The following is a 23012-nucleotide window of genomic DNA, read 5'->3' as shown; positions in this document are numbered from 1 at the left end:
GACCATATCAATTTTAACACTCTTATTTTCATTAAACAGTTCTAGTTAAGCCATAAATAATGTACTCTTTTTTCTCACCACAGCTCTAAATAAGATCACAAAAGCAGTAGGTACTTAACAGTCCTTATGAATAATTGTGAAAATTCTTTACTCATTTGCTCTTCAGATTGAATATCATAAGCAATCTGGAGCCACGAGGATGAAGAGCTTCCCAATAAACTCCAACACTGAAAATTATCACACCACTTCACTGCTTTGTTGAAAGGAGTGTAAATGTGACCCTGACCATCATTTACCCTAATGATTCTGGAATTGATTACCCACTCGATACACAGCCTGTTCCTTTGTTTTCTGTCCACAGGGACTTTGGTACCCGGTCCTTCCCCTGCTCTGTGATACAGGCAAGAATGCCAGGCTGAGCTCATGGCTGCCGCCTTAACGCTTTGGTGGAGGGGATCAGCTACCTTGAGATTTGGGCATTGTAAGTGCCTTTCATTCTCCTTCTTTTCTCTGGTTTTAATTAGCATTGGTGATTTAAGGCTGACTACATTTTTCATCCAAGTTTTTCTTTCAAGTCACTGATCAATAACTCGTTAATGAAGCCTGGAAAAGAGACCGAAGCATTCTTAAATGTCCACTACCACTCCCAAAAGCAAACAAATAAGCTAGCTGAAAAAAATTATTCAGCTAGCTACATCAGGCAGTCGCTACAAGGAAGGATAATTGATTTAGTGGAGAGGGTGCTAACATCCCTAAATATTAAATTCAATACATAATTTTAAAAAGATTGCTTTAATGGGTATTAATATTTGCATTATCATTTTCAATTTAACTTTCATGTAATGTCATGCAGTCTTAATGTAATTTTCAAGCTATGGTTCATCTTAAGAGCCATTAATTCAACCTTTTCTAAATAGAGTTCTTTAGAAGACCATTACATGTTGAATCTCCAAAGAAACAGAACAGTATGTGTTACATATCCTCGGTATTCATGCAGAGACTAGAGAAGGTTATTTGCACTTGTGTGCCAGACATTTCAAAAATAAAGCAAAAACGTGGAGGTCTCCGGGCACAGTGCAAGGCACTGACCACTAGATGGCAGAAGTGCTCCTTCAACCCTTCAGCCTCTCCCGGTGTGGGCTGTAATTAGGTCAGTGTAAGTTAAAGTAGGGCTGAGAGATGAATAAAGTAGATTTTCTCCTCTGGAACACACTGCAGTTTAATTTCACTTCTTTCTACATTGTGTGATGAAGGTGGATTTAACTTTTAAAGGTAAAGAGACAAACCTCTGCCAGGATAAATGAAAAGACTCAGGGATGGCAACAGACACAAAACATAAAAGAAAGGAAATGATTTCTGGCTGTTTCCTAATTTTGATATCCGGGTCATCATCAGAAATCATTTTCAGAGGTAAAGTGCTCTGTGGATTATATAAGGAGGGCGGGCGATTTCTGAAGCCAGAAGAGGCATGCTTGCTTGTCTGGTGTTGATGTTAAAAATCTCCCCTACTGGTAGCATACAATAAAATAAAACCAACTTACCCTTGAAGCTGTTTTTCTAATTTTGCCAGCAGTCAGAAGCATTTTAATCTGAGGGGAAAACTCCACACCCCAGCACAGATTTCCCTTTCCTGCTGAATGACTCACTGAGGAGGGAAGTGGTCCTGAAGGCGAAAGTTGAAACGGGATGTTCTATTGAATGCTATGTTTTATAGGTGCTGGGGAGGACAGGAACACCTCCGAAACCGGGATTCGGCTGTGTGTGTTAAGTCGCCCTGGTACGTATGTCCCAGGCGTAGCTTCCTTTTCAAACAGCATCAGGGGTCACTGTGATCACTTAAGTGAGAAGCGATGGGAAACGGAGAACAATCATGGGGAAATCTTCTCCCAAATTGCTGATGGTGGCATTCCGTGTGCAGGGGGTTGGGAGGCTGAGTGAAAAGGTGAGGGGATTAAGAAGTACAAATTGGTAGTTACAGAAGAGTCACGGGGATGTAAAGCACAGGATAGGGAGTAGAGTCAATAATATCGTAATAACCATGCATGGGGCCAGATGGGTACTTGAAATATTGGGGAGGCGGTGCTGTGTGAAGTGTATGATTGTCGAACCACTATATCGTACATCTGAAACTAATACAAAATACTATTGAATGCAAGCTATAACTGAAAAATAACACTTAAAAAAGAAAATAAAGTAAACAAGATGTAAGAACAGGCATAAATAGCAATTTTTTTCCTGACTCTCAAATTCTCTAGAGGTGGAGAGCATTCAGCTAATTTGGACTGTATTTTGTTTCCTTGAATTCTCCGTCATGTCATCGGTAATACCAGACGCAGAGAGAGGAGGGGCAGTTAGCCGCGTAGACGCCGCTGCAGGGGTAACCGAGGAAATAAGCTAAGAACGTGGAATAGGAAGATAGGTGGCTCTGATGTACTGAGATTCTTCAATTAATTCTTGGATTTTATGAAAAACGTTTAGGATGGGACTGGAGCGTATTTTCTCCTGACACCTCTTCCACATTGCCCAGTTGCTGGTGTCTCTGTGTTTGTTACCCAAAGATTTGTTCAAACATATTGAAACTGGAAACCCACCTGGGGAGCGATACCTCCTGTTTGTGCAGGCTGCTTTCCATCTGGAGCCGCAGATGATGTGACTGCAGACTTCATGTGTGACTCGGTGTTCTTCTGTTTGCCCACAGAATCACAGACAATCACATGAAAGCTCTGCGCAAACACTGCACATGACTGAGTTCTCGTGCTCGACACGAGGTTCTGTGTACGTCTCAATATTGTCAGAGTGAGCTAGGGATGGAAGAAAGCAGAGGAGAAGAAGGCGAAGAATAAAGAACACGAAAAAGAGACTTTTGAAATCTTGTTTCAAGGACACACGCCCTGTGTCATAGCTTCTCTTTCCAGTTATACTAACAACTCCATTTGCTGACAGACGCTGGTCAGGCAGATATGGGATAACTAAATGCTGTACTTCTTGATGGGATTGGGAGCAGAACAGACAGCCCGTGAATTATAGTTTATAAACACAGTGGATTGATCCCTGATGTGTATCTTATAAATCAGATAGAAATTTTATCCTGTTTTGGAATTTGGAAACAAATGTTGAAAATGATTCTGGTAATCAAAATTTGTTGAAAGGGTGCAGTGCAACTAAAACAGTAAACACATTGATACACACGGAGGCACACAGGTTGAGTTTTATTAAAACATTGTATGAGAAGCCCTCCTCTGTTTGCTTAACATTTGTAAAATTAGCTTTTTTATTTGTTTATTTTATAATGCAATATCAAAGGGAGTTTTGAGAAGCTAATAGCTTGCTTTCCTGTGACCTTTATGAGAATAGTCTATTCAATTTTTTAAAAGTATAAACCCCATCTCATCAAGTTTCTCAGTCAGAAACCCTTGGAAGCAACACAAGCAAGCATTGGGCGCAGAATAGACATGCCCCAAGTTCTTCCCTAAAATGCTTCAAGTTCTTTAAATGCCTTGCATGAGTCAGAAGACAATGAGACATATGATCTAGAAGAACTGACAAAGCCCAGCTGTGCTTTGACCTTCACCTGACTGTTGTGTGCTCACACGAATCCTTGTGGGTCTTCCTGCATACTTCTCACTGTTACCCCTTGTATTTAATCATCTATTTCTGCGTCCAGGAGTCTATGACAAAGGCTATGAATAACCCTTACATTTATTTTAAATCCTCAGACTTAAAAGTGTCTAATATATGTTGGGTGTTTAGTAAATACAGGCTGAACCGAGGGATGCATGTCTGGGTATGACACGCAGAGTCGCACAGGTGGAACGAGGACAGAGCTCCAGGTCTCTAATTTCTCTCTCCAAAACTTTATTGCTGCTGTTGTTGTTTTGTATACCTCACAAAATGTTGCCTAGTGATTTTTTTTTGCACAGTCGTTTTCAATGTATGTATTCCTTATCCCTCTTTGGGGAGGTATAATCTGGGTATTCGGCTATGAGCATTGTCTGGTCACTATTTGCCTCTTTGATAAGAAGGCAGTTGATTTTCTCATGTAATAAATGTTTATAAATCAGTTATGTCTATTCATATGGTAAAAGATTCTAATTTTTTTCATTACCTAGTGTTGATCCCCCAAAACTTTTACAAAGAGAGTGAGTTCTGACACTAATGATATAAAGTTAATCTTTCACTGGTATTCATTCTGAAGAAGTTTGTTATTCAGTCTGAGAAATGCCGAATTCCCTAGAATTTGTTTTATTCAGGCAAAAATGATAAAGATAATTACATGATCTTAATACAGTCACATGCAGCATAGTGGCATTTCTGTCAACAATGGATCACATGTGTGACGGTGGTCCCATAATATTATAATGGAGCTGAATTTCCTGTAAGAAACGGAAGGACATTTGGTTCAGGATGAGGTTTGTTTCTCTGATAGGAGTATGATCTGTGGGGCTTGGTAATAGATTCCCTCTCACTTGCGGCACCTTAATTTTGAGTACACAAATTACACACTAAGCAGTCAGCCACGGACCTGCCTCAGCACAGGGGATCCTGTCCCCACAGCCTTCACATTCGGAGAGCACTATGGGCGCCCCAGATCCAGCCTGAAGGTCCTCAGAGCACAAAGCTATAAATTCTTTGTTAAGGGCGTGAGATCCTCCTCCACAAGGACACTGGTCCTCAGGAGCTACCTAAAGGAGGATTAAGTGTCACTGGCACTTTAGTAAAATGTTTCTGTTGTGGAGTGGAGCCAGCCTGTCTTGGTATTTCAGAAACATTTTTGGGTTTTAGTGATATCAAGTATTGTTAAGTTTTATTTCTTCCATCAGTTCAATGCCAGAGAGGGCTCTTTGTGCCAGATAGGGTCAATGACACCAAAAACAAATTTCCAAAGTGAAAATAGTTAGTTCTCAGTTCTACACCCTCTCCCTGTGAAATGTGCTCTTTTTCAATGAATACTGCAAAATTCCTTATTTCGACCACTGCTCTGACATGTACTAACCAAAACATCATTGCCCTGACCGTCCCCTGTGTTTCTTTATCTCTATCTTGGATACTTAGTTGTACTGACCCTTGGGCCACCTTTCACTCTCTCCCGATAGTCACTGTTTGGTGATTGATGACTTACCCAGACAGTTTCTTCTTCATATTTCCAATCAGTCCAGCCCATATTTTCATTCATGGAGCAGCACTGAAGCTTCAGTGTTCTGTTTCTGACCCTTTGGGAAGGAAGCAAGAAGAGGGCTTGTGGGGTGATGCGTGTAGTCTACAGTAGTGCACAGTAAGGCCCTGGTCCTTCACATCACTCACCACCCCTCAGACTCACAGAACTTCCAGCTCTGCCACCTCCATTCACACTACGTGCTCCATATGGGTGTACCACTTAAAAAAATCTTTTGGAGCATGTTATCACTATACCTTTTCCATGTTTATATATGGTATTTAGATATAAATACACAAACACCTACCAATGTGTGAGAATTTCCTTCAGTATTCAGTACAGTAATGAGCTGTATGGTCTGTATCCTAGAAGCAATAGCTGATGCTGTACAGCCTAGGTGTGCAGTAGGCTCTAACATTTCTGTGAGGGCTCTCCATGAGTGTCACACAATGCAAGTCGCCTAGCAGTGCATTTCTCAGAACGTATCCTATTTATTAAATGAGGTGTGACTGTAAGATCTTCATTGTAACAACACAACTAGATCTGCATGTCAATTGATTATCATGGAAAACCTCTGTTATTTACTGGTAGAAAAAAACATTTCATGATTGATTTAAATTAAAAAAATGCTGTTTTCTATGGAAAACAATTATAAAATAACCTAGCTCTTTATTAGGCTAGGTTATTTTAATATAGGGTAAATTTTAATATACCATAACCATGCATATATTTTAGCAAATTTTGATTAATTATGTTTGTGTAATTTTAGAGTGATACATATATGTTTAATTATAATGAGGCTCATTTAAATTTTGTTTTCATGCAAAGCTTTTGTTAATATATAATTATTAATATATAAACTAAAGAGCACAAAATATAAATATATAATTTGATGAATTGTCATGCACCAAACCCACCTGGGGAATCATCATTTAGTCAAGAAACAAAATCACTCAATAATTCCCATCCCGTTCCTTTCCCACGATTATTCACTAATCTGATCGTAACCACTACTTGATATCTAACTTTATAGATTAGCTTTGTCTAGTTTTAACTTTTATATAATTGGAGTCATACAATAAGTAATTTTATGGGCCTTGTGTCTTTCACTCAGTATTTTAATTGTGTGATTCATCTAGTTTGTATGTAGTTGTGGCTGTTGTAATTGCAAATTACTCATTATCACTGCTGTATAGTGTTCCATTGAATGAATACAATATAAATTACTTATTCATTTTATATCAATAGTTATGCTCCAGTTTTGGAATATTAAAGATAGTGCTGCTAAGAACATTCTTAAACGTGTCCTCTGTGAAGCTCAGGCATGCCTATATTTGGAAAGCTTATGTAGAGAAATGCTGAATAAATTTGTACAGTTCCACTTTTGACATACTATAAAAAGTTTAAAAGAGGGGAAGGATTGTCAAGGAACATCTATAAAGGACACATGGACAAAGCTAAAGGGGCTAGGATCCAGGGTGGGAGGCAGGGGTGGGTGGGGCGGGGTGGGGAGCAGTGGGGGGAAAATGGAGACCACTGTACTTGAACAGCAATTTAATGAAAAAGGTGAAAATGAACACATAAACTTACAATCTCATTACTAGTGTATAATCATTAGAATCAATCTATGTTTTTGTCAACACTTGGTATTTTCTATCTTCTTCATTTTAACCATTTGGATTTTGCCTCACTTCTCATAGATATAGTGATCAAACCAGGAGATGTTTAGCATTTAGATAGTTAAAGTGGCTAGTTGACTCAAAATAGCATACTTGTTTTGTTATAATTATTTAGCCAATTTATTTTACTTAATTTTCTTTAGGATTTCATTGTGACTGCCAAAGGAAGAGGATACTTTTAGATAGTCATTATTTAGGGAATCAGAAAACACTTAAAAAGAAAAAGGCAGTGTTTGACCTTGTGACCTTCAATATATGAACATCAAATTAAAGAGCAAATAAACAACTCCCTTGGAATTAAATTAATCACAATTAAAAGAAAAACAAGTTGCAACATAAATGTGGATTATGCGTCTACCACTTGTGTTAAATTAAGCCCCAAGGGTAAAGTCAGTATGAGGACGCCGAAGCATTTCCCAGTCATGAAACAAAAAACTTTTCCCAGGAGGCTCTGGGAAAATTTGATTCAACATGAAAAACAGAGAGCTTTCAGAATGTGTCCAAATACAGATGTGTCTCATTATACCAAATTAATTAAATCAAATTTTTTCTTGCATGAAATATAAATTGAGATTTCCTTTTTCGCTATATTTTTATTATTGACACTAGTGCAGATGTCCGCATTTCCCCCTCTTTGTCCACTTTCACCCAGCCTCTGTCCCCCCCTTCCCTCTGGCCATCACCACACTGTTGTCTGTGTCTATGCATGTATGTGCTTTGGCGAATCCCTTCACCTTCTTTCATCCAGTGCCCCTTCCCCTAAAAGACGATTTCAATTCTATAACTATATTTGAAATTATTCCCCTTATTGTCTAGCATGATTGATATATTTTATTTGATATATTTTCTATAGATTATTATAGAGCCAAAAACTGACATTTGTAAAGCTATTCTGCATGCCAAAAATAGTCCTTTATTGTCAAAAGATGCTACAATGGTCATAAATACTACTAAATACAAGATATTTTTTATATAAATACAATTATCTGATCAATAAAAAGTTTTGATTATTTGAATATTAGAACAAGTATTTAATATATATGTTAAGAGAGCTTTGGGAAAGTTATTTTGGAAATAATTTAAAACTCTTCCTGCTGGTTGATTCAAAGCATAATATAGAAATATAGTTAAAGTCCAATATTTAAGTAATTAAATTTCCAATATCCCATGTTTCATATGCTAAATAATATTTATCAAAATGTATTATATTTGAGTTACTGTGAAAAGTGTTATTCTTGTGAGGGATACTCTTTGCTGAGGAAAAAATATTAATTTTATACATTTTCTGGAATATGTCTAAAACAATTGGCTTTCACTCATTTAATATCAATTTCTGTCGCTCTGAAGAATTTTGAATCATTTTATTACTTTAACTGATTATTTAAAAGTTTGGATATGTCAATACTTTGTATACTCAGCTATTTTACATATTTTTAAAGTTGGAAATTACAGGGAGATTCATGGAAGCATAGTGACTGCCTGGAAAACTGCACCATACAGCTGTGAAGAAAGGTGCTACTCTTCTTTGGTAAAGACTTTAGGAAGGTTCTACATAACTGGAGGTGTTTCTGTTAGCCCTTAGAGATTCAGTCGAGGAAGAAGGTCATGTGCTCAGTAGTAAGGGAAGTGCCGACCTTGGTTGGTCCTTTCGGTTCTATCTACATTCACAGTTCAAAATAACTGACAGTGTCCATACCTTCTCTACAACAGGTTAATAACACAAAATCATTTTGAAGAAAAATGACTGATTCATGTCATCTCTTCAAAATAAATGAGGAAAATGTCAACAATTCTCTCATATTTCTGCCCTTGTGTTTTCTTGTGATAACATGGCCAATGTCAGGAGACTGAACTTTTCCCCATTTTCAGTAAGCTAGCACTTCAGTGGAACTTATGTTTAATGAAGACTGCACCAGCTTTTTGAGTGGAGAGAACACGCAAAGACCAGAACGTGTGTGCATGCACGTGTGTGCGTGTATGAAAGGAAGGTGAAACACCAGAGGCAAAGGGTCCAGAGGAAGCAACCTGTTCCAAAAGAACACCAGGGGCTCAGAAACTAGCAACTATTTTATCCAAAGAACAAAAGCATCATTTTATGCTTTTATTATCCATTGCCATTCATCTTAGTGTCTTTCCCATTTTTACAAATAAGATATTGCAGTTTGAAATTACCAGTTGAAGAAACACATTATTGACCATTGAAATTTAAAGAATTTGGCTGGGCTATCTCAGTGCAGTTTGGTGACTGTAATGAATGTCTTCTATGTAAGTTCCCGGGTTCCCTCGGGAATAGAAAAAGCACTGCGGACAGACATCAAATGAAACCCGATACCCAGGCAGTCCGAATCTTGTCTGACCTTCACTCCCACATGGCCGTGACAACTATTAAACAATTAGACCATTGTTTTTCAACAAGAAGTTTCTTTAACATACTAGCTTATTGCATGTCTATGTTGGTCTAACTTTAAATTATTTATCAATTACATTTTGGTTTTCATATTTTTGCACAGTTGTGGTCATATTCTGGTTTACCACAGTTCATGTTCTCTCTCTCCCTCCTGTTTTCTCTCTCATCCTCCTTTCCTCCTCTCCCTCTCTGAGGGTAAATCAGGCTACAATTGGAGATGTCTGTCATTATAGAAGAAATAGAATCACCATTGCAAAATTCTTAAAGTTCCAGATTAACTCAAAATACAAGCTCACGAGGTCAGTTCAGTTAGTTCAGTCCACGTTCACATCTACTTCTATGAGGTCTGAAGCAAGTACTTTCACTGAATTTTATGTTCTGCGGTATTCAAAACTAAAAACAACACAAGTACATGACATAGTAATAGAAAACCAATTATATTAGAAAAATGATTTTAAATTACAACAAATATTGATATAGCATGGCATAAAAATAAAATGTGCTATCCTTACAACTAAAATTTCACAGTTCTCTGTCATATGTTTACTTTGATTTATGCATTGGAAAAATTCAAACAAAAAGTTTGAGACCCACTAATATGTAAACACTTTTATTTTATATTAAAATATTGAGGATTAAAGAAATGTACATTCAAAAGATAAATTTTGATATATTTTTCATGTATATGTACTTGGTTAGTAATGCATGCATTTATTTTCTTGTTTTTAATCTTTATTGTAAAATATACTGATTGAAAACATTGCTTTAGAGGGAGCTAACTAATGAATGTATGGCTGGAGTCAAGGTTAACTCATTTTGTGATGTTAATTTTAAAAATAAGAAAGATAATATTTTAAAAAATTAGAGTTTCATCTAGACAAGAGCAACATTTTATAATACCAAATATCTTCTCATCTAGAACTCCTCAAAAATATTAAAGCCCTTTAATCTCTATAATCCACAAAAACCCTAGGAATTGTCTGTATTAGATACCAGAGGAATTGCAAGGAAAAATGTGCCTGCACACAAAATAAAATAACTGAAAGTCTGTTAAAAAGCAGCCTGGTCGTTAGATACACATACCAGCCTGTAGGACAGTCAGGAAGCAGGATAGAGCCCTTCACAGGAGAGGGCACAACAGCCAGTCAACAGGCCGATGCCAATCCAGGCTGCGCTGCTGGTAATGAAGTCTTCAAGTGAAGTTTGCACATTGAATCATGAGGTCTCAGATGTTTGAATCCTCTGAGTTCCCAGGACTTGGGCCATTTTGCTTAAGATATTACAGCCTCTAATATGGGAAAAGTCTTCAGGAAACCTAAACGCACCAAGAGCTAAAACCTGTAGACAGCGACATCAGGGAACCACCAGTGAAATGGTCCAGCCGCATCACACTGCAGTGAAGTGCACGTTGGACAAGCCCCACTTAGGCACAGAGAGCTTCCGATAACTTTTGTTCAGACCTTTTCGACATATTGTTAATTAAAACATCTATCAGAAAAAAGCAGGAAAAAAGAGCATCTTTTGAAAGTTTATTCCCAATTGTCTAGTATTTTAATGATGATTTAAATAGAATACTCTCTTAAATTTTACATTCTAACTGCTTCTAGTGTATAGAAATGTAATTAACCTTTTTGGGTTATGTCCAGAAATTTGGATGCAATTATTCTATTTAAAATTTCTTATGCATGTATTTATTTGTGTATTTGTCCTCATTCAAGAATATGAGGGTGTGTTTATTGATTTTAGGGAGAGAGGAAGGGGACAAGAGAGAGAGAAATATTGATGTGATAGAGAAACATTGGCTCTGGTAGGCGCCTGAGAATCACACATGCAGTTTGTGCCCTGAAACAAAGATGCAGGGGCCTGGGGATATGCCCTGACCCCTGACCTGGGATTGAAGTAAGATATGACTTTAAAGATCTAGGACTTACAAACCCACACAGTCCATGTAATGTATATGAGGCAAATCCTGAAATAGGTTTTATTCCTTTTGTACAGTCTTCTTGGCTCATTAGGGAGTATTAATTAGAAAAAGAAACAAAATGAGTTATGGATGGCATACCATTCATCTGAACTATTTTTTCCTATTGCAAGGTAACTTGCTAATTTTGATGAATTGTATGGTAAGCCTCAGAAAACAGTTTCAATTTCAGCATACTGGGAAGTAGCATGAATTACTACATCGATGCAGCCCTGAGATAAATAGCTTACTGATTATAACTTGTCAATTTTCCTAACATGAACCTTAACATGCTACTGCAAAGCATAAGCTAAATTGATTACTTCTTTTTACTACTAGGAGATATGCATTGAATATCTAATATACTCGGGGCTATCAAATAAAACCTAACATTACCCCTCTTCCACATACCTTCTAATTAATAGATGCCTTATGAAAAGTACCTTTTTTTTTCAATGATCCTATTTGCTTAAGAACAAAATGTTGATATTACTGACATTATTGACATTATTCAAAGAAGCGGGCACATTGGATGTTAAGATATCCGAGTGATCTTGCATGTGATTTCATGAAAATAAAATTGAACATATAATGTAATTACAATAAAGTATAACAGAGATAGTAAAGCACATTGAGACAGAAGATTTTTTAAAAAGCTTCATTAATTTCTACACAGGAAGCAATTTAAAGGGACTACTGAAGTATAAGAAAATGAATATATTTTCCTAAAAGGAAACAAAAGTAATCTTGTCCCGGGACGGAAGCAACACTGGTTGGTTCTTGGTCTCCACATCACGAGTTCTTTGCTGGCCCCTTTTTTGCCATTTATGTCTTTAATGGATTCTGTACACAGCAGTATCTATGGAACTGGAGAGCTGAAGGTAAGCCTTATTGTGTTAACAAAGACGTTTCTTTTGGTCACAATTACAGAAAGAGTAAGATGTCAGTGCCCTCTGAGATGAGGAAGAATGCCAGTTGAATAATTTCATAGACTCCTTTTGTGTCCAGAAGGTTTCATATCATGCTATTCTGTGTCACTTGAGGGAAACTAAGAGACAGATTAAACTTTGTCGAATTCTGTTTGAATAGCTATGCTAACTGTATGGTTGAAACTCCAGATTGGACCATGATCTACATAGATAATTCTACACATTTTAAGGCAAGAAAAATTCCTTCACTTATTTCAGAAGATCTCATTATAACCCCTATAAAAACAGTTCAAGCCCTGAAGCATGAAATTTGATTGCCAACTCATCTACTTTCATTGCTCCCTACACAGTAACATGATAATGTATCCTCGAATTTTAGTGAGAGATTTATTTCCACTACAGATTAAAAACCAGCCATTCTCTTCAGAAACACATTTCCCACTATCCTTTTAGATTAGAGAGAACTTTGTTAATGGCATTTAATGCTTCTGCATCTGGGTACAAGTTTGTTTATGCATTTGGAAACCAGGAATACCAGAATGGTATTTTCTGGCATTTGGAAAACTACACAGAATACAGCTATTTATAAAACTATAAAACATTCAAAAGACACATATAAATACCATGTTTGTGCAACAAAAAAATGGATGTTTTGTATTATGTCCATACCAATAAGTCCACTCTAGCCCCAGTCATGGAAATCTAAGCCTGGAGATTCAAATTCAAATATTCATGTTTAAACTGGGACTAGCTTGCCTAGCTTCTTCACTAGAAAAACAGAGAACGCCATTTTTTTTCAAGTATAAGAATAGAAGCCAGTGTTCATGGTGCATACACCATGAATAATCAGGCACCCTGAGTTTGTAACAGAAGATATTTGTGTTTATCCACAGGAAGAGGTGGGAAGTTTTTAAGCCTCCATCCTTTTTTCATTACTGATAGTGAAATATTCGGCAGAAACTTAAAAGACAAACACATATCCTTGACACTGAATTTTGGATTGTTGGTATGATTTTATAGCAACTCCATCACATACCAAATCTGTTTATAAAGTAAATTATAACAATGAATTAGCTATAGAAAACTTACTGTGTATCTGCATAGAAGAAAATAGAATTAAACCAGGGAAATTTTGAACTTGGTTCTTTGTGCACATTCGCATGGAGGAATAACTACAAAGAAAAAATGACCTTTGCTTAAGTAAATTTGCTATTGATCATATTGCATTGTCATAGTTTGATTTTTCTGGTATTTATTTTAAGATTAAGGAAATGGGTAAATATCTTGATGCTCTTGAGAAACTGTGCTTGCACTGTGGGAGAAGGGAAATGCAAATATTGAATGGGAAAGAGAAGAATGCTCCACTGTGAGACTGGAACAGGTAGTTCCAATTCTCTCTTGCAAAATTCAACACCTATTCATGATAAAATCTCTCGGAAAAACAGAACTAGAAGGGAATGTCCTTAACTTGAAAAATGGCTTCTAGGAAACACGGTAAACTCATTCTTAATGGTTAAAGACTGGATATTTTTCAAGAATATCAGGAACAAGGCAGGAATTTTTACTAGAGTTTCTAGCTACTGGACTAAAACAAAGAAACAAACAAAAACTAAGTGAAACCCTAAAGATTAAAGAGGAGGATTCATAGGCAAAGACATAAATTTGACAAAATATATGAAGAACCTGTAATCCAAAAAATCATACTCAAAAATGCTGATTCAAATTTAAACTTAATACATGCAGAAATATGGAACAAAATGTGGCTATACATGTAGGCCAACTGGTTTTTGACAAAGATGCCAAACTCTTCCGTGGAGGATAGCCTTTCCACAAATAATGCTAAATGGTATTTGGTTAAAATGCCACATAGTTACCATTGGACAGATATAAGAAAAGAAAAATGAATTATTAAATTTAAGATCTAATAGAGATTTAAAATAAAGGCAAAAAACTAAATATTCATGAATTTTTCTTAAATAAACTATGAATAAAGGTTTGGTAACAAACTGAAAGACCTTTGCATCAGAGACTTTTAAAAGAGATTTGTGAAGTACTTCTTCACACTTCTTTGGTATTTAGAAAGGGGTATTGTAAAATTTTGTTAAGTATAAGAATAGATCTACATCTGACCTTTAAATGTACACAGAATAATAAATAATATTACAATTAACTGCTACATCATTATATTCAAAGTCAACTAACTAGTAGCAAAATCTTAAAACTTCGTTCACAGTTATTTTAAATATGCCTTCCACTAGCAGCAATGACCCTTCTGCTAAATTCTTATGCACGTAAGGATGTATTTTGTGCCTTACATATATTGTTTTATGAAAAGAATTTTTAAAGTATCTGTAAGGTCTTCATTAGCTCTGGGAGAGAAAGCTGTCTTCCTTTTTTCTGTGGTAGATTTGCAACATATTCAGAGATTTAGTGTGCTGATATTGAATGCAATGTCTTAAAACATTGGGAAAGAGAAAAATGTTCCTATATTAGGAATACAATTCTAAATAATAATAATTTATCTGTCACTGTTTTTAAATGCTTATTGAGTAGGAATTCTTAACACAACTTCTCCTAAATTAGTGCTAAAATTCTTCTAAAGACAAAGTGAAAAAGTGAAAGTTAAGAGTGAGTTGACTTCCTTTTCTGGGAAAGTGGAGTTCATGTATTTTCCCCCTTTATCCCACTTGGTACTGAAAAAATGCCTGAATATTTTACATGAGGTCTCTCCAGAAGGTGTCCAGCCATATAATATGAAAAATAAAGACTTTTTGGAGAATATATAAGATGCAAGAAACATTATACAGAGGACAATGACATGTCAGTACTCTTCAAAGTAGGCACCTTGGGACCTCACACAGTTTTCCCTATCGCCATCAGGTGTACCCTCTTATTTTCCTGAATTTCATCAATGGTCTGAAATCTCTTTCACTGGGAATGTAACTGGACTAAATCACCTGGGTGACTGGATGTTTTGCCAAAAAATTGGCCTAAGTGGGCATGTTGTTATGATGAAGCTGCCAATCACCAGTTGCCCATAGCTGGGGCGTTCTGAATCATCCAAATAACTTCCACAGAAAAATATTTAAGATTAATGCAAAATTTGATGCAGAATCGTTGCTCTACTTAGTCATCTTGAATGCAATAGCCACACAATACACATGCTCACTCAATGGTGTCTACCACCCCCACTGACTAGTACAGTGAATTGTCATTGTTCACGCATGTGCATTCCGGTTTGCTCTTCTTGACTGCCAACTTACATTGGTGTTGCACAAACTGTTGTTGTTATATCAACAATGGATGAAATTTTTCCAGATAGATCTCATATAAAACAAGCTTAGTAATACAGAGCTGGAGAGACTGGGACATTAGGAATTGAGGAACAATCCAAGGATGAGTTCTTTGGATTTCTTTCTTTCTTTTTTTTTTTTGGTATATACCATAGTAGTTTTCAAGAAGTCACATGACCTAGAAATGCTAAAGTTATAGCCAAATATGTTCCTAGAAAAATCTGCTCTCTTCAGCCAAAGACCAGAGGAGAAGCAGTCTGTCAAATGCAAATACTTTTTTAAAAGAAAATAACTTTTCTTCAGGTAAACATAAAATGACTATGGCACCCCCTCCACCAAGAAGGCCAAGTGGAGAACCTAGACTTCCAATCCCATTAGGCTGTAACCCCAGTTGCAGTGTGGTGTTGGAGAAGAAAAGTGGGGATTGAGAACATTCATCGCCAGGGGACGGTAACAAGAACTCTCCCTCAACAGTGTCAGGGGACACTATTTGTGGAGCTGGGACTTCAACAAAGCACAGTTATCTCAGAAGAATGACTTTCCTGCTGCTTACAGTGACTGGCTGCAAAGCAGTTCGAATTTGGATCTAGTTCCACATTCAAAGTATGAAACAGAGTCGAGACATTTTTGTAAACTTTTCTTCAAGTCTGAGTAATTTCACTCTTTTGATGTAGAGTGAAATAACTCAAAATTGCCTAAAATAGTGCATTTTAGTAGGATTATCATCATTTAAAAATATGGTCATATATACTTTCATTTTCCTCTACTTGACCACAGTGCTATCTATATAATAATAAAAAAAAATACAGGGCTTTCACTGGCTGGTGTGATTCAGTGGACTGAGTGCTGGCCTGTGAATCAAAGCATTGCTGGTTCGACTCACAGTCAGGGCACATGCCTTGGTTGTGAACCAGTTTCTCACTAGGAGGCACATGAGAGGAAATCACAGATTGATGTTTCTCCCCCTCACTTTCTCCTCCCTTCTTCTCTCTAAAAATAAATTTTAAAAAATCTTTAAAAGATACAGGGCTCACAGAAATAAGCCCAAGTCTCTATGATCAATTAATATTTGACAAAGCAAGCAGCAACATAAAATGGAATAAAAACAGCTTCTTCAATAAATGGTGTTGAGAGACCTGGACAGGTACATGTAAAAAAAAATGAAACTAGAGCATCAACTTACACCATACACAGAAATAAATTCAAGGTGGATAAAAGATTGAAATATAAGTCATGACACCATTAAAGTCCTAGAGGAGAACATAGGCAGAAAAATCTCAGATATTTCATGCAGAAACATTTTTACTGATATATCCCCCAGAGCAAGGGACATAAAGGAAAGAATAAGCAAATGGGATCTCATCAAAATAAAAAGCTTCTTCATGGCTAAAGAAAACAGTATTAAAATAAAAAGAGAACCAACTGTATGGGAAAACATTTGCCAATGATACCCCAGACAAGGGCTTAATCTCCAAAATATATAAAGAACTCACACGACTCCAGTCTAAGAAGAGAAGCAACCCAATTAAAAATGGGCAAAGGACTTGAACAGACACTTCTCCAAGGAGGACATACAGAAAATCCAGAGACACATGAAACGATGTTCAATATCGCAAGCTATCAGAGGGATGCAAATTAAAACCAGAATGAGATACCACTTCACACCAGTCAGAATGGCCATCATAAACAAAGCAACAAACAGCAAGTGCTGGAGAGGTTGTGGAGAAAAGGGAACCCTAGTGTGCTGTTGGTGGGATTGCAGACTGGTACAACCACTGTGGAAAACAGTATGGAGTTTCCTCAGAAAACTAAAAATAAACCTGCCTTTTGACCTAGCAATTCCACTACTGGGACTAAATCCTAAAAACCCTGAAACATCAATCAAAAAAACCCTATGCACCCCAATGTTCATAGCATCACAATTTACAATAGCCAAGTGCTGGAAACAACCTAGGAGCTTCCATCAGTAAATGAATGGAAGCTGATCATCAGTAAATGAATGGGTCAAAAAACTATGGTACATCTACACAATGGTCTTTCTATGCAGCAGAAAGAAAGAAGGATCCCCTACCCTTTGCAACAGCATGGATGGATCTGGGAAGCATTATGCTAAGCAAAATAAGACAGGTGGTGAAAGACAAATATCATATGATCTCACTTTTAACAGGAACCTAATCAACAAAACAAACAAACAAGCAAAATATAGCCAAAGACACTGAAATTGAGAACAGTCTGACAGTGACTAGAGGAAAGAAGGGAGGGAATTTCAGGGGAAAAGTGGAAGAGTTTGCAGAAACAAGTATAAAGGACACATGGACAATAACAAGGGGGGGTGGAAATGGGAGGGAGGTGGGGAGGGCTGGGGGTGGGGTGGGATGGGGGTAAAAGGCAGAAAACTATATTTGAACAACAATTAAAATAAAACAAAATTAAAAAAAATTACAGGGCTCAATTCTATATTTAAATTAAATGACCAGGGAGTTTTGCTTGAATACGGGAAACAACTAGAGTTATACAAATCAATGAATATATCAATATATTTGAAAATTGTAATTCTTGATGGAAAGTTCAAGGTAACTCTAATTTCAGCTAGTCAGTACACTTAAAAATATTGAGAAATAAATGCATTTGATTGAACTGGAATCCTTCTTCATTGACTGGCTGTAGAAGAGAAAGCAATCAATGCTAAGATCCTTACCACAGACATGGAAGTTGCATATTCTGCCTCCAATTTGGGAAATATATCTAATTAAGGGAAGTTTGCTTAATGACTTGCCATACGATCACAATTAGTAGGGGCCTCTACGGACTGTGGTTTCTACTTAGGGTCCTCCAATTTGACTGTTCTGCTATCTAATATAGGAAATTAATGAAAACTTCATGAAAAAGATACATTGTCTGCCCTATTGAATCATTCCTCTAAAAGGAATACATTTTACTACTTAAATATTTATGTGTCTCTCTACATCTTACAAGAAAAAAATTCCAAATATGTCTTTTTATGTATAAAGCATGACTTTTTTGCTTTAAGTTATGACAGATGGCAGCTCTCTTTAATGGCCAATGTGAAGATGAACGATTGCCTAGAGATTCATTCTTTATTCAAAACTTTTTGAAAGCGAATTATGCAAAGTGATTTTTCATGTAAGAAGGACAACAGGATGCTCATCTAACTCATGTTTCTTATAGTAATGTGTATTATATAGTAATACTTTATGGGTTTATATTAACAGAAAACGACATTATGACAGGCAGCTTATAAAAATGGCTTCTAATGATACCCATCTCTTGGGATTATTACCCTTTGTCATGTGCTCTTCTTGAGTGTAGACTGAACCTACTAATGTGCTTTAATAAACAGAATATGGCAGAAGTGAGAGGATGTCAATTCTAAGATTAGCCTATGAGAGACTATGATTCCCATTTTGCCTGCCTTTTTCTCTTTGGATCTTCTCATCTCGCTCACTGAAGTTGCTATATTATGAACTACCCTATGATCTTATGGCAAGAGGCTAAGGGTGTCTTCCAGCTAATGACTGATAAGGAACAGGATCACTCTTACAGTCCACTAGGAATTGATTGTTGCCAACATCCAGGAGTAAACTTGGAAATCAGATCCTTCCCTGGTTGAGTCTTGAGGCTTCTGCAGCCCTTCCCTGCAACTTGATTGCAGTCCTGGAGAAGAATCTGAGAAAGAGAAACTAAAAAAGTTGAGCCTGGATTTCTGACCCATAGAAACTGCAAAAGAAATAAATGCTATTTAAAGCCATTAAGTTTTAGGGTAATTTGTTAGGCAGCAATAGATAACTAATAAAAACATGTATGCCTATGACGTTTAACATAGATGATATTGTCTCAGAGAATAATCAATAATGAAGGCAAGATGGTATTACTGGTGTTACAAAATATTCCTCAGAATCATTTGAGTTCAAGGAGCTCAATGTTACTGTTCTTATAGTATATGTAACTATCAGTATATAAGCTAGTGTGGACAAGTATCATTCTATATAGATATAGCAACTTAGTAAAATTCAAATATCTGGCTTGTTCTATAACAATAATTACTTTGAAAATAAACAGATGAACCCCCAAATACTTTTTGAATTAAAGAAACTCCTTATAATGATTAAAATAAAAAATAAAATAAAAAAAAGATTTTCTAAAAGCTAAAAAAAAAGAGAAACTCCTTAAATACATAGAAAAAACTGTGGTATTCAATAAAAGAGCAATTTCTAACTTTTTAAAAATAAGTTAAATCTGATTATTTTTATTAAAGTTTGCCTGTAGCTTATGCTGGCAATATTTGACCCAGTTGCCCTTTATACAAATAGATGTTATTTTCAGAGCAGCTTAAGTTTCACTCAAAATTTAGTGGAAAGTTCAGAGATTGCCCATATACCTGTAGCATGCATAAATAGCCTTCATGCATACATAGCCTTTGCTACTATCAACACTCCCACTAGAGTGGTACATTTGTTACAACTGATGAGCCTACATGAACATCATTATCACCCGAAGTCCATAGTTTTAATTAAGCTACACTCTTGGTGTTGTACCTTCTGTAGGTTTGGACAAATGGGTAATGACATGTATCCACCATTATATTATCAAAAAGTGGTTTCGCTTCCTTAAAACTCCTCTGTGCTCCACTGTTATTCCCTTAGTCTCCCCATTTGCTTAAAGAACTATCCTTTCTCCATTTTACTGCCTTTGCTCTTCAGTCAAGGGACAGTTGGTTGTACATGTGAGTTTACATCAGAGCTGTCTATTTTGTTTCATTGATCTTTGTGTACATTTATTTGTTAGTGCCATCCTGTCTTAATAACTCTTGCTTCATGGTAATTCTCAGCAAAGGGTACTATTAATCCTCCAACTTTGTTGCTCTGTATCATGTTGGGTCTTCCAGGTCTTTTGCCTTAAATTAAAAATTTATTGCTGATATCTATAAAACATATTCCTAAGATTTTCATTGACACTGTCTTGCTTCACTAGATCAACAATTAAAAATTGATACCTTAACAATATTGAGACTTCCAGTCCATGGGCATTCGCTGTAGCTTTGTTCACTAGATCTACTTTGAGTTCCTTCATCAGAGTTTTGTAGTTTTCTGCTTATAGGTCATGTAAATATTTTGTTAGATTCATATAATAAGTGATTTTAGTGGCATTATAACATACACAGTATTTTAAATTTCAAATTCTTTTTAATGTTGGCATTAAAATAAAGATTTTGTAGTGGGAGAAAGGAGGGAAAGAGGCATCATGTACAATAGTGTCAACAACAAAAATAATTTTTAAAAAAGTAAATAAAATACTTTGTTATATTAAGTTTGTATTCTGCGATCTTGCTGTACTTGCTTAAATTCCAGAGTTTTTACCTATTCTTTGGTTAATAATCATGTAATATGCCACTAAAGACACTTTATTTTTACCTTATCAGTAAAACTGCTTAAAGACACATTTTTTTTTACCTTATCTTCTTTTTTTTCTTCATTATTTTAGTAGCTTGAACCTTTGTTTGGTATGATGTTGAACAAGTGTGAGGAGAGAAGACCTGCTTTTTTGTTCTAAATCTTAGGAGGGTTAACACAAGTTCTTACCATTAAGTATATGATAAGGCTAAATTTTTCATAGCTCTTCTTTATAAAGTTGAGTAATGTTATATTTCTGCTATATTGAAAGTTTTTATTATAAATGGGAATTTGCTTTTGTCACATACATTCTATGATTCTCCTTCTTGAGATTGTGAACTTGGTGTATTGCATCAATGGATTTTTGAATGTCAAACCTGCCTGTATGGAATAAAGGCCCACTTGGTAGTGGTTTATAATTCTTTTTATATATGATTGGAATAAATCTGTAAATATGCTGCTGATGATTTTTGCATCTATGCTTATGAGACATCATTGTTCTATAGTTTACATTGCTTGTAATTTTTAAAAATCTAGTTTTATTAGCTGTAGAATGTTGGCTTCATAGAATAAATTATAAAGTAATTTCTCTTTTTCTATAGTCTGAAATAGATTGTGGAGAATTGATATAATTTTTTCCTTAATGTTAGAATTCATTAGTGTAACAATATGGACTACTGTTTGTTTGTTTCTTTATATTGTAGTTGGTGCTTTCTTTAGAAAACAATTAATATAATTAATGAATCAATTTCTTTACTATACAGGCCTATTCAGGTGATCTAGCTTACCATGTATAAGTTTTGGAAGTTTGTGTCTTTCAGCAAATTGGCCTATTTTATCTACCTTACCAATTTTGTGGGCAAGTTGTTCAGTTTATTCTTTAATATTTTTAAAATTGATGGAGTTAGCCAGGCTGATTTATCTTTCATTTCCAGTATATGTAGGTTTGTGTCTCTCCTCTTAGATTAATTTGCTCAGGCTGTAATGCGAATATACCACAGCCTGGGTGGCTTAAGCAAAAGAAATTTATTTTTTCACAATCCTGGAGTCTAGAATTCCAAGGTCCATATGCTAGCAAGGTTGGCTTCTGGTGAGACCTTTCTTTCTGGTTTGCAGATGCCCATCTTTTCACTGTGTCCTCAACGTGCCTTTTCTCTGTGTGTAAACACACTTATGGGGAGGGGTTTGTGGGAGAGAGATAGAGATATGTAATGTGTCTCCTTCTTACCAGGACAGTCTTATTGGATTAGGGATTCACCCTTATGACCTTATTTAATCTTCATTATTTCTTCAAAGGCCCTGTCTGCAAATACAGTCACATTGGGGTTAAGATTTCAATATATGGGTTTGTAGGGGAACAAAATTCAGCCCATAACACCTCTGTTTTTCTTGGTTAACTTGGCCAGAAATTTATCAATTTTCTGGATCTTTCCAAAGAACCAGGTTTTAGTTTTACTGACTTATCTGTATTAATTTCTTATTTTCAACTTTATAGATTTCTGCTCTAATTATTTTTTTTACTTGCTTTAAACTCAATTTGCTTTTCTTACTCTAGTTACTAATAGAGAAGTTTGGATTATTGATTTTAGGACATTCTTCTTTTCTAATATGTACAATGTTACCAATTTCCCTACACTACCTTCAGTGCAGTCCATTTTTTTACAGATTGCATTTCATTTTCTAATGTTCTAAATAGGTTTAAATATATGTTGACTTTTTTGACCCATTTTTAAAGAAAACATGTTTTGCTTAATTTCCAACTATTTCCCTATTTCCTACCTATCTTTCTGTTTTGGGTTTGTAAGTTTATTCTATTGTGAACTTAGGATATCTTTGTATGACTTTTCTTCAAGTTTGTTAAGATATATTTTATGGTTTAGAATATAATATATCTTGCTGAATGCTCAATGTGATCTTGAGAATAATAAGTATTCTATTGCTGCTGGATGAATTATTCTATAAATGGCAATTAGATCACATTGACTGATGGTGCCGTCCAAGTTAACTATGTCCTTACCTATTTTTTGCCTGGTTGAACTGTCAATTACACAAAGAGAGGTGTTGAAGTATCAACTGTAATAGTGGATTTTTCTATTTCTTCTTGTAGCTCTGTTTTTGTTTCATATACTTAGATATTATTTAGTTGGAAACATGTACAGTTAATATTGTTATATCCTTTTG

Source organism: Phyllostomus hastatus, unplaced genomic scaffold, assembly GCF_019186645.2.
Source record: "Phyllostomus hastatus isolate PE091 unplaced genomic scaffold, TTU_PhHast_1.1 phas_contig_40, whole genome shotgun sequence".
Classification (NCBI taxonomy): Eukaryota; Metazoa; Chordata; class Mammalia; order Chiroptera; family Phyllostomidae; genus Phyllostomus; species Phyllostomus hastatus.
Note: the sequence above shows the minus strand (reverse complement) of the source record.